Source organism: Suricata suricatta, chromosome 4, assembly GCF_006229205.1.
Source record: "Suricata suricatta isolate VVHF042 chromosome 4, meerkat_22Aug2017_6uvM2_HiC, whole genome shotgun sequence".
Lineage (NCBI taxonomy): Eukaryota > Metazoa > Chordata > Mammalia > Carnivora > Herpestidae > Suricata > Suricata suricatta.
Window position 1 is genome coordinate 127,461,901 of NC_043703.1, and position 14,533 is coordinate 127,476,433.

Consider the following 14,533-nt stretch of genomic DNA (forward strand, 5'->3'; position numbering starts at 1 on the left):
TATAGGATAATTTCATTTGAATTTTAAAAGCCCAATAACCATGATTATGCCTGCACATACACCCAGGCGCATGTAGAGAAAGTCTGGAAGGGCCCACCCCTCACTTCACAGTGGTTACCTGGGGAGAGAGTGGTAGGAGGTGAAGGAGTAGCAGAAAGGTACTTTTTGCCTGTTTTCATTTGATTTTTTTCACAGTGGATTTCTTGTGTGGTGAGATTTCTGACAATGGGGCCATCGTTGCCATGTGAGAACCACTCAGGCAGCGTCTCTCTCTGCTACAGAAGGACGGGTCCTGCCTCCTCCTGTGGCTGTGGGGAAAGCCAGTCCCTGCCAGCTCTAGACCACAGTGGGCGTTCTCACCCGGACTCACAAAGGCTCTGCTTCATGGCCCTCCCACGTGTCATTCGTTGCTGTTACAGCTCATACTTCCCGACACTCACTGGCACCAGACATATTTATATGTATTATCGTGTTTCACAGCACATTAAAACCCATTTTAGAGATGAGGCACAGAGAAGTTAGGGAATTTAAGCTCCATGCTGATGAGAAGCAGAGGAAGGAGCCAGAATTCAACCCCATGGCCCAGACCAGTGATACCAGTGCAAGATGAGGAGACAGACTCTATCATATTTCTCGGTGCAACCTGATTCACAGGAATCTACCCACACTTACCAACTTTGTAGGAGACTTGAGTGGCAATCGGGGCAGAAGGATCGATTAATGTCAAAACTTCCTGATCTTCCCTTTGTTAATACTGGACCTGGGGAGCACCTGGGTGGCTCAGTCAGTTAAGCATCTGACTTCAGCTCAGGTCATGATCTCACGGTCTGTGGGTTCAAACTCTGTATCGGACTCTGGGCTGATTGCTCAGAGCCTAGAGCCTGATTCGGATCTTATGTCTCCCTCTCTCTCTGCCTCTTCCCTGCTTGCACTCTGTCTCTCTCTCAAAAATAAATAAACATTAAAAAAATTTTTTTTCAACAGTGGACCTGGGAGTGAGTCCACTCAGGAGGACTAAATCCTAGTGCTAGGATTTACTTCATCAAGATGTTTCCCACAAATGTTCTCCAAACATCTTCAACTGCCTCACTATAAATGGTACCTCACCAAATGCTCTGCAGAATTTTTGAGACTGCCAAGGTCTCAGAGTGGTAAGTTTCAAAATGTAACCCTGGGCTATTCTGCACCACTGTCAACAAGTGCAGGGATACCCAAGGCTCCATTTGGTCTGAGGCTAAAGGGAAAATCTTGGGGAATCCCTGAATTATCATCTCTCCCCTTGTGCCTCAAATTTCAACTGAATCATTAAATTTTAAACTTTGTGGAAATTTGATTAAGAAGTAAAGTTCTTGGGATGCCTGGGTGACTCAGTCAGTTAAGCATTTGACTTGATTTTGGCTCAGGTCATGATCTCAATATTCATGGGTTTGAGCCCTACATCGGGTTCTGTGCTGTCATCACAGAGCCTGCTTGGGATTCTCTCTCTCTTTCTGCCTCTCTCTCTCTCTCTCTCCCTCAAAATAAATAAATAAACTTTAAAAAAGTAAATTGCTTGAAAAACACAAAAACCAAGAAATGTCTACTGCTTACTCTCAGTTTATTGTTCTACCACTGGGAGGATTTCAACTGTTAGGAAATGACCATCATAATATTAACTCAGGAGTAAAATAGTACAGTTGGAGAGTTAGGGTTTGTAATCACATTTTCTATTTCTGTTTTGTTTATTACTTGTAATTTTCTTGAGGGCAGGGATAGTGTATATCTTTAGAGCTTTGCAAAATCCGTTAGAGTAGGAAGCACTCAGGACGTGCCTAATGTGCCTGTGGATAAGAATAAAATGAATGTCACAAACTTTGCCTACAAGTGACAACTCTTCTGGCTTTTGCCTCCTGGTAAGATCTTCAGTTACCCAGGGGAACAAATGCCTTGGACAGAGTGAAGATGTAATTAGAGATCTATGAGAAAGGGCCTTGGGTCTGTTTAAGCAACATGCTTGTAAACATTTCTTAGAAACGCTACAGCCCCCTGCTCTTGGAAAGTAGCATGGGAAATACAGGATTCCATGATGTGGGCAGAGCTCATGACAGGCACACTGTCCACTGAGAGGAGGGATCGCCCCCTCTGCTGACAGGTGTGAGCATCGGGGGTAGGGACACTTGTAATCACATGTTCAACTTGGGCCCAAGTCCCTCCTTTGACCAAAGCTTTTGACAATATGGTTAAATTTCAACTAAATATTGACTAAACTACTCCCTTGTAACTCAGGGCCCTGGAGTCTGTCAGCTTTCTCTGGCTGTCTTTTCTAAAAATAGCTCTGATAGGGGTTGTTTTCCAAGGTCAGGGCCAAGTTTTCCAAGGAAACTCTGGTGTCTTGAGAACAGGCAGGATTAACTGTGTTAAGTGGGATTTGAAACTTGGTTACAAAGATGTGTGGGCCAGGGGTGCCTGGGCGGCTGAGCATCTGACTCTTGGCTTCAGCTCAGGTCATGATCCCAGGGTCATGACACTGAGCCCTGCATGAGCGTGGAGTCTGCTTCAGGTTCTCCCTCTCTCTCTCTCTCTGCCCCTCTCCCCCACTTGTGCACACTCTCCTTCTCTCTTTAAAACATAAAATAATAGTAATAATAAACCAAAGATGTGTAGGCCCTAAAAGGACCAGTCAGATGTCTCCAACAATTTGCTTGACTCTTTTTTCAAATAGGCTCAGGTGGACAAACTCTTGACCCTGAGTTTGGTTGATATTTTTCATTATAGTTGGCGAGACTGATTCAGAGAGAATCCGCATTGCCAAAATGCTGACCCATCATCTGCAGAGCACAGCCCAGCGGAACTTGTGCATTCCCAAGGCCCTGTTGGACAGGCATGATGCATGCTGCAACTCCCATTTCACCCAGAGAAAATGAGATCCAGAGACGGAAAGCATTGTGTCTGAGGCTGCACAGCTAGGAAATAGCCGAGAAGGCAGCCCTTCTGGGAGCAATGCCGGGACTGTCTCCTCTATGCCCGAGGTGTCTCCTCTTCACATTTTAATTCTAAATGCAAAACAACTTTGTATTTTAATGAAATATACATACTCAGAATTGGGGGATTTCTCTTCTGATACGTCACCGACTTGGCTTCTAGACCAGAAAATCAGAGAAGTCAGTGCCTGGCATATTTTGCAGGTGCTAAATAACCATTTGTTGAATGATTGAGTTAATGAATGAACAAATGAGTGAGATTTTGCTACTGTTTCAGAAGCCCCCATGCTGCATTAGCAGTGCCTCTGGCCTTTCTTATTCATTCACCTCAGGCCCAGGCTGAGTTCAGACAGGAGTTGCCCAGGAAAGAGCAGATTCCTGGACTCTGGGGGCCTAGTCCTTCCCAGTCATGATTGCTCATCAGCCCCCTGAAGCCCACTTGGGTGGCACTAAGAGCTGTGCTGAGTGCCAGGCCCCACCCACTCCCAGCACCAAACCTCTAAGGCAGCAAGTGGTTTTGACCTTGCCCTCTACTTCCACACCCAAGTGGCAGGCACTGCCCTGTTCTGTTTCTAGTGTAAGCCATTTCTTTCTGTCACCCTCGGTTGTGAGGGTGATGATCAGCACAAAGTGATGGGAGTCCCATCATCATAGAATGAAGCTGGAATCCACATTAAAAGAGAAAAGAGGGGTGCCTGGGTGGCTCTGTCGGTTAAGTGTCCGACTTAGGCTCAGGTCATGATCTCACTGTTTCTGAGTTCAAGCCTCACATTGGGCTTCATGCTGACAGTGCAGAGCCTGCTTGGAAGACTCTCTTTCTCTGTCCCTCCCCTGCTTGCTCTCTCTGTCTAAAATAAAATAAGGAAAGGAAAGGAGAAAAAAAGAAAAGAAAAGAAAAGAAAGGAAAGGAAAGGAAAGAAAAGAAAAAGAAAGAAAAGAACAAGGAAGGTTCTGTACTTCATTAGGAAAGCATGGCCCTTGACGCTTCTGGGGAAGGCTTTGTTGATGAGGTTGAATGCATCGCTCAAGGCCTCCTGGAGCATCCTAGGGTCTCCCCACTGGCCCTGCAAGTTAACTACCATCCGCTCTGTTCAAATCTCCATTGGAGATCTCCACGCGCTGGCCTAAGGAGACCACTCTGGCCCTCAAGTGAGCATAACAAGACAGCCCCAAATTGTACCTAGAACCATTCGCAGACTCAGACTGCAGCCTTTACAGTTTATTGCCATCAGTTATCTTCAGTGTCCCTTGAGGAGGGTCCCTGCTTCTTACTCCTAAGTCTGCTCCCAATCTTCAATGGAAATGAGTAATAGACATTACTATCTATTGAAAAGAGCATAGGAGTTGTGGCCAGGTATCATGGATTCCTGGCCTCACCAGCCTGGGGGTACATCAGCTTCCCTGATCACAGTTTTCCCATTTGTAGACTAAGAAGCAATTTAATTATTCACTCAGTCCACAAATATTTATTAAGCATTTACCTCGAGCCAGGACCTCACTCATCCAAGTTATTAACAAGCTGTGGCCATTGTTCGTGGCACATTTGCAGAGCTTTGATCCTCCCAGGCTTCAGGTGCTGGCTGTCCCTTGGCTTTGCGGAGAGGATTAATGGAGATTGATCATGTGAATATCATTGTAAAGGACAAAGGCTGAAGATTCAGAGGACCGGAGGCCCCTCCTTACTCCCTGGGTGGCTTATGCGGGAGCTGAAGGTGTAGAAACAGGGGGGCTGAGGAGTAAGCAACTCACTCAACCTTCCCAGTGACTGTTAGTTCAGCAGTGAAATGTGGAGCTACATACACTATGGAGATCAAATGGTGCAGACTCTGCCTTTGTAGATGATGGTAAGAAGCCAAAAATGTTAAGAGATTGACCCAAAGTTCCAGAGCTCTTGCGTGGGACCTTTTATTCAAGCCTGAGGCTTGAGTCCTGGTCAGAAATGTTTCCCTGTCCCATGCTTAGTGATGCAACAAACACTTTTGTTTGTTTCCTAACATCTTTGCTAATAAAACCCCCACCTTGTTCTGATGGTGCTGTCCTTTCTCTGTGCATTTCTGATAAATCAAGTACTTTCTATACCTATGTCTGTGTCTGCATTGATCTACAGAGACTTGTCATCCTTGTAATATTGAGTCAGTCCATCAAGTGAATATGTTTTTAGATTCTTTAATGGAGTTCAAAATTTTCCCCATGGAGGTATCACATGTTTTAAAAAGTCAGTTCCTAGGTGCTTTGTGACTTGTGCTGATATTGTAGATTCAATTACATTTTCTAACTGATTAGTCCTGGTATAGGAAGATGCCTTTTTGTTGTTGTTGACAGAAGTCTGACCACCTTGTTGAACTACTTTATACTAGGAGATTAATTTTTAACAGCTTTATTGAGGTTTAGTTGACATATAATAAGCTATACACATTTCAAATGAAAAATCTGAGGGGCACCTGGGCGGCTCAGTCAGTTAAGTGTCTGACTCTTGATTTCGGCTCAGGCCATGATCTCATGAGCCATGAGATCAAGGTTGGTGTCAGTTTCTGTGCTGTGAGCATGGGGCCTGCTTGCAATTCTCTCTCTCTCAACATCAATAAATAAACACTAAAAAAATAAAATAAAATGCAGAATTTGGTAAGTCTGGAGTATGTATTAGTCCCTAAGACCATCACTACAATCAAGATCATGAAATATTCATCACAGTCTAGAGTTTCCTCGTGCCCCATTATAATCCCCCCCCAGCAGCCACTGATCTGCTTTCTGTCACTGGGCCAGTTTGAAATTTCTAGAATTTTGTGTAAGTGCAATCATACCATAAATATTCTTTTCTGTATGACCTTTAATTTAGTGTAATCATGTCATATCATAAATAACAAAAACAAAACAAAAAGACAAAGAAGGGTAATCTCAGAGAGAACGGTTGACAACCTTATTCTGCTGTGTTATATAACCCTTCATGATGTAGTAGTAGGACACTGAGGCTGGGAATGAGAGAGCAGGACAGTAGGCTGATGGGGGCCATAAATATCTTGGGCAGGCAAGTCCCTACCAGCCTTTCATGGATGGCCGCTCTTCCAGGCTGGGAGGGTGATGGGCTTGTGGTCAGTAGCCCCGTGCCAGCACACATGTCCCAGTGGGTGGCTCACAACTTTAATGGCCTTGAGTTTGCTCTTCCTATCTAAGAACTTGGCCCTCTGACCATTGACCAGCTGGCCATGTGCCACAGATTCAATTAATCTCATTGAGATTAGGAAGCAGTAGGAGCCAATGGTTCCTTTGATTAGACCCAAAATGGTCTGAACTTAGCACTCAATCTAGCGGCCTCCGATGGCCCTAGATAATAGGCTTCTGTCTGGATGAAAGGTCTTCTCAGGCTTCACAATGATCTTTGGACCTCATAGTTGTGCAGGTTGCCCCTTTCCAGGGCATCTGAGCCCATGAACCGAGTGAGGAATGAGCACCATGGCCAGGATAAAAAATGTTCCTTATCTAGAAAGACCATATTCTCCAAGACCTGAAGGAGAAGGGTAGAGCTGGGCCCACTTCCCCAAGCTCATTTATCTTTCTTAGAATCAGTTTTTTATTAAATGCAACTCTTTGAGATGTTCTGATTTTTTCTAGCCCTGGATGTCCTTGGTCCCCCATCACTCCCATCAGGAGACATAGCCACTAATGTCTTGGTCAGGGTGGGGGAGATTTCTATTTGCCAAGTTAGTGACTAGCTCTTTGATCCCATAAAAGGCAATGTGAGGTGTCCGTTCAATGCATGAGACCACCTACGGGCCGGGACTATGAAGTAGGCGTCTAGATGAACTTCTGGCCTCTCTCCCCAGCCAGCCTGCCCACAGCCTCCAAAATCCAGATCAACCTTGAACATCAGAGCTGAAAAGGGCATGTTCTTGAAGAACATTCTTTCCAAAAGATTGTAACCAAGAATCTAAGGAATCCCAAAGGGTGTAGGCAAAGCCTGAAATTATGTGCAAAGTATACTGCATTTTTCTGATAAGACTTTCATTAGATCCTCAACCTTCACCTCTCAAAACGCTCGAGAAACCCTGACCTAATTCGATCCCTTGCTAAGACAGGGACACAGAGAAGTGAAGTGGTTGGCTCAAAATCCCACAGTGAGGGGCATGTGAACTGCAAGAGAATTTTTTTAATTAAAAAAATATGTCTATTTATTTTTGAGAGAGACAGAGCACAAGCAGGAAAGAGGCAGAGAGAGAGGAAAACACAGAATCTGGAGGTTCCAGGCTCTGAGCTGTCAGCACAGAGCCTGACGCGGGGCTTGAACTCACGAACAAAGAGATCATGACCTGAGCCGAAGTTGGACCCTCAACCGACTGAGCCACCAAGGCGCCCCTGGAAGAGGATTTGGGGCTTGGCTCCATCCTGCTCTCTACCTCCACTCAGAATCTAGAGTGGAAGTACCCAAGTGGTCCTTTGAACCCTGTAGCAGGTTAAGCACTCAGACACCTGGGCTTGCGGTGGACCTGCTCAGAGTCAAAGGATGGGCCAAGTGTTTAGCAAACTCCCGCAGGGTCTGAGGGAACACTAAAGTGTGAAAATCAGGACTGCCCCTAGAATTAAAAAATACACACAAAACACATATAAACAGTAATGTAATGAGGTGATTGCAAGCATGTTCAACTCAGTTAGCTTTTTTTTTCCCTAGTACTTTTCTCCACATTTTTAAATAACACTGTTTTATGATCTTTCCTTCCTTCTTTTGTCCTTCTTTTCTCCTCTCCTTACTTTTTTAGCTCTAGATATTCTTAAATAAGTTTTTATCCTGGGCGATTAAAATCATGAGACTTGTTTGGGGGTTTCCAGGTGCCCAGCTGGGCTCACGTCTCCCATCTTCCTTGTCCAGGAATGTTGTAGACTCCAGACATGTAATTGATATACCCATTTCACATGCCACAGCAACTCCAACCTCCCCTCCCCTGGGGGGCTCTGGAGAGCCGGCCACAGTCTGTCCACCCTGTTCCCCACTGCCTTCACTGCTGCTCCGAACTCACAAGAAATCTGGGAATCCGTCCTAAACCTTCTCTGCAGTCCCATGTGGGTTAAGAGAGAGGATCCTTGCCTTCTCCCGACTGCAGTGACAACCCATCGCCTCTTTGCCACTGGCTCCTAAACCCCAATGCTGGGTTCGTTCCTTTGCCTGCACCCTTTTCTGTCTATATCATCTTCCCCACTTGTGAAAAGTTGACAGAACAGTCCATAATTTTTTATTTGTTGTTCTTGCATCTGTTTATTTTTTTTAAAGGTCATTCCTCTATAAAGGCACTGGGTTGTGTAACACCCTCTGTTTCCCTCACTTGACGGGAAGTATTTGCAAGGATGACTCTGCCATAGTCAGCTTCCACTCTCCAGCCTCGTGCTGGATGCGGTGCTTTGCATCTAGGAAATGCCTAATGCCAGATTGTTGAATGAATAACTGTCTTGCAAAATATCTGTTGGTATTCTTCAAAAGATCGTTTCCTGGGGCACCTGGGTAGCTCAGTAGGTTGAGGGGCTGACCAGTAGGTTGGTTTTGGCTCAGGTCATGATCTCACCGTGCCTGAGATCAAGTCCCTCGAGATCAAGCCCAGCATCCAACGCTGAGCTGATAGCCTGGAGCTTGCTTTGGATTCTCTCTCTTTTTGTCTCTCTGTCCCTCAGGGCTCTCTCTCTGTCTCTCAAACTCAGGAACTGTGAGATTTTAATCCCACCAAAAGGGGATTACTGGGAAATGAACCAGGTGACTTAGGAGATGAGACTCCCAGCTCTGGGTTTGCATCTGTAAATTATCAGGAAAAGTCCAACTATCTTCTGACTCTAACATATCATAAACATTTGGGGCAATAGCTGCTTTCCAATCACCATCACTTAGAGAAACTGGGGGAACAGGCAAAGGTGTTGGGAGATGGCGTCAACAGAAGATCACGAAAATAATGAGGTATAAATAACATCACCAATGTGTACAGCTGGTACCTAGCCAGAACTTAAGGAGGACAGAGTAAGAAAAGATAATTCCCATGGCCAAATTCTAGTTTGCCAATTTTCTAGGAAAACATGGAGCAGTGATTTCAATCTACTATAGAGAGCAATACTCGATTTACTTGATTTTTTAAATCCTTTTGGGCACATGAATATATATGGCATATGCAATTTGATGAATTAAAGTAAAAAAAATTGAAAATCCTATTGCCACTCCCAGGAACTCACCACCACTCCCACCCAGCTCACCCCCAGGATGAACCAAAACCCTATCTGGGCTTGATTTTGCAATAAAGCAGCTCTAGCAGCTCTTCTGACCTAATACTGCCATCTAGTGGCACTGAATGTAAACACTATGTTTTATGACAGATTCAGGAACCAGAGAGGCAGAGCACCAGATGTTGGAACCAGGTAAGTGGGAAGGGAGCCAAACGCTCTGTATCAAATTCTTGCCTGGCATGAGTGGGTATAAAGAAGCCCTCTTCTGTTGTACCTGTAGCTGCAAACCCGAGTCACGGAAGCTGGGTCAGAGGCCACATCCTCCACGAAGTGTTAGGAGTGACTCCTGAGCCCCAACAATGCTGTTCCCCTAAAAGCACTTCTCATTTGGGCTGTGCATGTCCCTCTCCCTCCGCTCCCCAGACTCTGGGGTCCTGAAGGGCAGAGGTCTTGTTTTATGTCTAGAGCCTGGCCCAGTGCCTAGTACTTTGTAGGTGTGCAATACATATGGAGTATAATTACACATCATACACCATGTGTATAATTATGTATCAGTAATAAAATAAAAAATGAGTGAATGGCAGAGTAAATGTCCATCACCTTCATAAAGTCAGTCCCAAGGGAATGAGACATCTATTCCTCTTAAATCATTTTCTAAATGGAGTGGATGCATGATGCTTGGTGCACATCCTCTTTCAGAAAGAAAGAGCGTCTTCCTCAGCTGCTGGGAGCAGCTGGGACAAAGCCTTCAGCCCACAGGCTTCTTTGGGGATTGGTTGAGCTGGAGATACAATTTTGATGAATAACCACTGATTGTACCATTCTGGCCCAAGGTCACACCTCCTTCCGGAGCAGCTGTATCCAATGCTTAACCGATGTGGAAGTGTAGAGGCCCACATTTACAGAATCACATGCAATTCCTGAAGATGCCGTGGGGTTGTTCCTAAGGTCTGCCCCCAGGAGCCATTGTCTCTCTCAAGCCCATTTTTACACTGAGGAAAACATGCCGCTGTCTCCTCCCCTCCCACAGGTTGGGGGACACATTGTCAAGTGTCCCCAGTCCTCCTACTCCTTACAGGCAGGCTCAGCTCAGTATTGTATATTTTTTAAATGTAGCCTGCATTTTAAAGTGCTCCCCTTGGGGGACCTAGGTGGGTCAGCTGGTTAAGTGTCTGACTTCAGCCCAGGTCATGATCTCACAACTTGTACGTTCAAACCCTGTGTCAAGCTCTGTGCTGACAGGTCAGAGCCCGGACCCTGCTTCAGATTCTGGGTCCCTCTCTTGCTCTGCTCCTCCCCTGCTCATGCTCTGTCAGTCTCTCTCTCAAGAACAAATACATATTTAAAAATAAGAAAAAATAAAATAAAGATTCCTGGGACCCTCCTACTGACCTTCAGAATCAGGATCATGGAGATTGAGCCCAGGAATCTGCATTTTAAACAAACTTTCTAGGTACTTGCTATCCAAAGTGTGGTCCTCAGACCTGTAGCATCTGTCTCGCCTGGGAATCTCAGCCCTATCCCAGATCTTCTGAGTTATAATCCACATTTAAAAAATTCTCAGGTGAAGCTTTTGCATGGTAAAGTTTGAGAAGCATAGGCCTACATGATATTTATACACCCTGGAGTGTAAGAACCACTGATCTAACGCTATCAACAGGTGACAGTAAGTATTCTTAGAATAGGGTCTGCACTCCGATTGGGGGCACAGGAAATGGTTGTTTGGTTCACCCAGAGGAAGAAAGTTATGCAGCTGCAGGTTCCTTTTCTACATTTGAGACCACTTCAGTCTACGCAGATTTTCTAGTTCTTGATGTATTCATCTGCAAAATGAAACAAAACAAAACAAAACATGTTCTCATTCTGAAGCTTGAAAATGTCTTTGTTAGCCATTGTTTTCCAGGGATGGTTAGCTTAGCCACCAGTTAAGGCATTTTTAAAAGTTTATTTATTTTGAGAGAGAGCATGCGAGCAGGGGAGGGGCAGAGATAAAGGCGAGAGAGAATCTCAAGCAGGCTGCCATGCTGTCAGTGCAGACCACAACATAGGGTGAGATCATGACCTGAGCCAACATCAAGATGCAGATGCTTAACTGACTGAGCCACCCAGGCATCCCCAATGATGGAATTTCATATCAGTCTCCCATCAACTTTTGCAGACTGACCTTTACTAAATGAGTAACAATGACATTTAGGTGGCTGACAATTCAAGCAGACCTTTTGTCTTCTATGCATTTTATTCATCCATTCAAAAAGCATGTACTGAGTGTGGCTAGTGATTGTTCTAGGTGCCAGGGAGAGAGTGGTGGATACCACAAATAAGGTCTGTGTCTTCAAAGAGCTTCCATTAGAATAGAGGGGAGAAAACAGCCAAGAAGCACAGAAGTCCAGTGCAGTAAGTGCTGGGAAGACAGTGGGACAGGGCGATATGAGGGTGACGGGGGTGAGGTCTGAGGGTGCTCGAAGGCCATTCCAAAGTGACAAACAGTATCTACCATCTCAGTCCTAGAAAAGAGAGATGGCTGTCATATGTACCCAAACTCACAAGTATTAAGAGCTTAAGTGGGTGGTGGCGGGCCCAGGGTCTGTAGTCACAGTGGTGAGTGGGGTAAGGTCCCGCTCCCAAGCAGCTGACACTTTAGTGGGTAACTGGACAATAAACTGACCATAACAACAACCACCTTCAGAATCTGGTAAGTGCTATAAAGAAAATAAGACGGGTAGTTTGACAGAGAGACACAAGGAAGGGAAAATGGTCAGGGAGGGTTCTCTGAGATGATGTTGGTGCAAATACCTCAGTTCTGAGAGAAAACCAGTATTGGAAAGAGGCTGGGAATGGCATTTTATCAGAGGGAATGGCAATACCTAGAGATGTGAAAATAATTGGTCTGAAGAAAGCCGAGTGCTGCCTGCTGGATCATCACAGTAAGTGAAGGCTGGGATAGTTCAAGGTGAGGTTGGAGAAATCTCTTGAGCCACATGGGCTCAGAACTACATTCTAATAGTGACAAGAACTACTGAGAATTAGAGTCATCTCAATGGGCAGATGTGCCAACGGCCTATGAAACACCCCATTTCAGGTGATGCCAACCCCATCGCATGTGCAGGTAACATCGGGTTCTTGCCATGACCTCCCTTGGGAGTTGGGGGTGTGGGAACTAGTGCTAAGATGCTGGTCTGGCTGCTTTGGCCAGGAGTGATCAACTGTTTCTCTGACCCAGAAACCCCCATGTCTCCTGTCAGATGTACCTAAAGTGTGGCACGCTAACCTGTTAGCTTCCAAGCAGGGTGCCGTCTCAGACCCTTCACGGTTACCGACTTAACACCAGGCAACAAATCTGAGTCCCAGGGGCACTAATTGAGTCTATTCCTTATAAAAACTGTCCTGGAAATCTACCAGAGCTTTCAGCTTATATCTCATTGGCCCGAACTTGCTCACTTGGTCACTCCTAAAGGCAGAGAAGCTTGAGGGCTCATGTGACTTTTCTAAAATTTAAAAATTTTTTAATGTTTTAAATTTATTTTTGAGAGACAGAGAGAGACAGAGTGAGCAGGGGAGAGTCAGAGAGAGAGGAAGATACAGAATCTGAAGCAGGCTCCAGGCTCCGAGCTAGCGGTCAGCACAGAGCCTGACGTGGGGCTCAAACCCATGAACTGCGAGATCATGACCTGAGCTGAAGCCGGACGTTTAACCAACTGAGCCACCCAGGTGCCCCTCGTGTGACTTTTCTAGCCACACCTCTTGCCACATCAGAGGAGTAGATGAAAGTGAATGTTGTTCAAGTATCTCATGGTGGTCTGTCCCAGGATATTTGTAAGGCAGATCTTACACTGCTATCTTTCCCTGGTTTTCAGAATTTCTTATAATGGAAAAACTCTTTTCCAAGTCCCAAGCAACTTAGAGTTGTGGCAGGATGAAAAGAAAATTGGATGTTGAATCAGGGCTGAATCCTGGCAGCACTGCTTTCTAATAGTGTACCCGTAGGTAGACCACAATCTTGCTGAGTCTCAGCTCCTAAAAATTGGAAATAACGTAGTGAATGGGTGGATAAATGGGCTAATATGTGTGAAAATTCTTAGGAAACGTGAGTCCAGGCTGAGAAAATGGAAGAGCAAAGGGCAGGTCCAGCACCTGTCAGGAGGCATGGAACCAGTTCCCCTCCCAGAACAAAGCAACCAGAGTCTGCTCCAGTGACGTGACAGATCCAAGTCCACAGAAAGCTGGCAGAAGACCTCCTGTCCTGACAGCCAACAATACCCATGACTGCTGAACTGTACAAGCAATTTACCATTATAACCACTCTGAGGAAATATGCAGAACACACAGAGTCAGTCTGGACAATGGTCCCGAGATAATGGAACATGAGTCTAGGCTTTTACTTAATTCTGTTTCAGTGGAGATCACTGGGTAGGCATGATTTCCTATCTGCATGAACAAAAGTACCTTTGAGCTTGGCACACATGCTTTCATGCACACAGAGCAATGCTTAGCACAGTCCAGGGGAAGGAAAATGACGACTGAGAAACCAGCATCCAGTCCTTATAACAAACATCTCTTATAATGCACCCTTTGCTCAGAGGGTAAGAAATCAGCATCTGAAATGACATCAACTATAGAACTCTTTGTACACTTCTCAGGGTTCTCTGCAGGTTTCTCAAAAGTTATGGAGTAAGACCAGATATCAGAGTGTTAAAAGGTATCTCCGACCTGTATTAATTATGCCCCATTGACTGCTATACCAAATAAATTCAGCAATGCAAGACTTTATTTAGAAGAGCAGAAAGGAGTGCACCTAACTACCCAGAAGAAACTTCCAACATTGGAAGAGGCTTGCTTGTTCTTTTCTGAGTTTTTAGAAGAGATTTCTAAAGTTGTTTCCTGATGAATCAGATTATGTCTGAATCAAAACTCTGGTTGTCTTGTACTCCCAGTGGGAACAGCATGCCCCTTCTCCGGGCTCCATCCGCCCTGTCATGCCTTCAAAGCTTTTCTCTTTGAGCAGCTCTTTTGGATAATGTGCCTCTTTTGGATAATGTGACTCCTAGCCAATCAGTTTTTATGTTTTTTTGCAATTTTTTTTATTAGGACCTAATTCACATAGCATTAAAATCACCCTTTTGGCGCACCTGGGTGGCTCAGTTGGGTGAGTATTCGACTCTTGAGTTTGGCTCCCCTCAGCAGAGCCTGCTTAGGATTCTCTCTCTCCCTTTCTCTGGTCCCTTCCCTGGTTTGCACATGTGCTCTTTCTCTTTCAAAAAAATAAATAAACTTTTTAAAAAACCCACCCTTTAAAGCGTACAACTCAGTATTTTTGGTGTGTTACAAATCTGTGCAACCATCACCACTAATTCCAGAACGCTTAAATTATTCCCTAAAAAATA

At 45.0% G+C, this 14,533-nt stretch overlaps 2 long non-coding RNA genes across 2 annotated transcripts in view; both read right to left on the reverse strand.

The window, feature by feature from the left end:
* Positions 1-1,740: 1,740 nt before the first annotated feature.
* On the reverse strand, positions 1,741-4,850 carry LOC115289076. The gene is made up of 3 exons (XR_003907360.1): positions 4,442-4,850; positions 3,075-3,119; positions 1,741-1,820 (listed from the first exon to the last, which is right to left on the reverse strand). It is a non-coding gene; the product is annotated as an uncharacterized LOC115289076 (long non-coding RNA).
* A 5,707-nt stretch (positions 4,851-10,557) lies between these two features.
* The window catches only part of LOC115289078, a 23,940-nt gene continuing 19,964 nt past the window's right edge, over positions 10,558-14,533 (reverse strand). The window contains exon 3 of the long non-coding RNA XR_003907361.1: positions 10,558-10,975. This is a non-coding gene — a long non-coding RNA (uncharacterized LOC115289078). The remainder of the gene's footprint in view (positions 10,976-14,533) is intronic.